General features: G+C 36.0%; 1 protein-coding gene across 1 annotated transcript in view; it reads left to right on the top strand.

The window, feature by feature from the left end:
* The first annotated feature begins 429 nt into the window (after positions 1-429).
* The window catches only part of LOC144974245 (uncharacterized), a 28,124-nt gene continuing 25,912 nt past the window's right edge, over positions 430-2,641 (top strand). The window contains exon 1 of the mRNA XM_078917164.1: positions 430-590. The gene's annotated coding sequence lies outside the window, so the exon portion shown is untranslated. The remainder of the gene's footprint in view (positions 591-2,641) is intronic.

Consider the following 2,641-nt stretch of genomic DNA (forward strand, 5'->3'; position numbering starts at 1 on the left):
TCTCTTTCTTCTTCTTCTTCTTCTTCTTCTCTTCTTCTTCTTCTTCTTCTTCTTCTTCTTCTTCTCTTCTCTTCTTCTTCTTCTTCTTTTTCTTCTTCTTCTTCTCTTCTCTTCTTCTTCTCTTCTTCTTCTTCTTCTTCTTCTTCTTCTTCTTCTTCTTCTTCTTCTTCTTCCTTCATCTTCTTCTTCTTCTTTCTTCTTCTTCACGACTACCATCATCATCATCATCATCATCATCATCATCATCATCATCATCATCATCATCATCATCCTCATCATCATCATCATCATCATCATCATCATCATCATTACCTCTTGCATCAATATCATCATCATCATCATCATCATCATCATCATCGTCGTCGTCGTCGTCGTCATCATCATCATCATCATCACCATCGTCTCCACCACTTAATTCAAAAGCTTCAGTCTTACCTCTATCCATCCTCCTCCCCCCCCCACACCCCCCAACCCCCAACCCCTTCATCGCCCCCCCCCCTCCCCCCAATTAGGTTTCAAGTCTTCGGTCTTCATGGACAGCTATATTCATATAGAAATTATTCATTTGCTCATCCTTGGTTCAGCAAAAGGTATTTCCTGTACAAACAAAGAAATTCATAAACTTGCTCAATTAAACATTTATCATTGGACTCTTTCAAAAGGGGGAAAAACTCGGAATAAGAACGCATTAAAAGCAAAAAACACAATAGAAAAAAGGCTCATTAGAAAAAAGAAAAAACCCAACTCACAAAAAGGACTTATTCAAAAAAAAAACAACAAAAAAACAAACCCCAAACAAACAAATAAAAAACAACTCACAATTAGCACTCATTCAAAAAGACAATTTAAAAAAAGTCACAATAAGGACTCTTTCAAAATTATCCCCTCACAATAAGGGCTCTTTCAAAATTATCCCCTCACAATAAGGACTCTTTCAAAAAGAAAAAAAAAATTAAATAACAAAAGAACAGCAGAATGAGAGCTCACTAAAATGGGGAAAAATCACAATAAAGGTTCATTCAAAAAGAACCCCTCCCCCCTCCCTCAAAATAAGGGTTTGTTGAAAAGAAAATAATCTCACAATGAGCACTCATTCAGAGAGAGAGAGAGAGAGAGAGAGAGAGAGAGAGAGAGAGAGAGAGAGAGAGAGAGAGAGAGAGAGAGAGAAGAGATGCCCGTTCACTTAGAGGTGATGATAATTCGATTAACTAAAAAATTATGATTCAAGTCGTGATTAAAATTTGAACTCAATTTCTAGTGTCTGAAAGGTCAATATACTTTTCTACCTCATAAGAGACCTGAACTGAGCTGTTTATTTGGGAACGGAGAAATATTTACTGCATTTCATATCTTATATATTTTGCTCACGTATCGTAGACCTCTTTCCCAATGTTAAGAACAGAAAACGGCTTGTATAAATGTTAAGAATTTGATTGTATTCAAAATAATGAAAGAGAGGAACTACTAATTGAATCGATTCAAGGCAAGTACTCCCACCTCATTGTCGTCCTCGCCAACCGTGTTAAAAATGATGGCGACTGTTTTCGATGGGATTTGACGAAACAAATTTAATTTTTCTATAAAATCACCACGATGTCTAATCAATCTCAAATCCACACAAACCACCTTCATGTCAATCGTCAACGCCGTGTAAAATTTGGTGACGATTGGTCCAGTGGTTTGGAAGCCTGAGTGCTACAAAACATCCAATTGCCAAATTATATATATATATATATATATATATATATTATATATATATATATATATATATATATATATATATATATATATATATATATATATATATATATATATAGTTAGTTCAAAGATGACGTCACTCAGGTCTTTGTTATTGTTTTTTTGCCATCCGCGTTTATGAGCAATGCTAACTGAACTGTATTAACCTGGCTATAACCGTTCATGGATACACACAGTTTTGTGTGTTGGTCCGTTATACTTCCGGATGGCAATGTTATGAGCTTCTTAGCCAAGCGCATACTATATATATATATATATATATATATATATATATATATATATATATATTATCAGTACTAGGAGGTCTGAGGTTCAATCCCCAGTCGAGACATGCTGACTTTTTGAGATGTTTATTTTTTTCTCTTGTATTTGTCATTCTTGCTTTGACCCTGCTTCGTCCAGCCTTTGTCAGGACATGGATCGGTATTGTGCATTGTGTGGTCTTGTGCGCGGCGCATAGGTGAGTCCTTGGAAAAGGCTCTATACTCACATTCTCTCATTGTATACAGATGAGTACCTGGCCGTTAACAGCGTTGTCTCTGTCTGAAAATATGTATTATGGCCTCACAGGCGTCATGTCTCGTCATAGATGTTTTATTATTGACCATGGACCCCGTGTAAAGAACTTTGAGCACGTTTAGTGGATATTTCTATATATGGATAGAATGCGCTTGGCTAAGAAGCTCACAACATTGCCATCCGGAAATATAAAGGACCAACACACAAAACTATGTGTAACCTTGAACGTTTAAGGTCTGGTTAATATACAGTTTAGTGAGAATTGCTCATAAACGCGGATGGCAATAAGAAATAACAGAGACCCGAGTGACGTCAACTTCATACTATCAATAGTTTAGTGAGAATTACTCATAAAAAGGATGGC

The sequence above is a fragment of the Berghia stephanieae genome, chromosome 5, assembly GCF_034508935.2.
Source record: "Berghia stephanieae isolate SIO BIC M18660-M18661 chromosome 5, UCSD_Bste_1.3, whole genome shotgun sequence".
NCBI classification, from domain to species: Eukaryota; Metazoa; Mollusca; class Gastropoda; order Nudibranchia; family Aeolidiidae; genus Berghia; species Berghia stephanieae.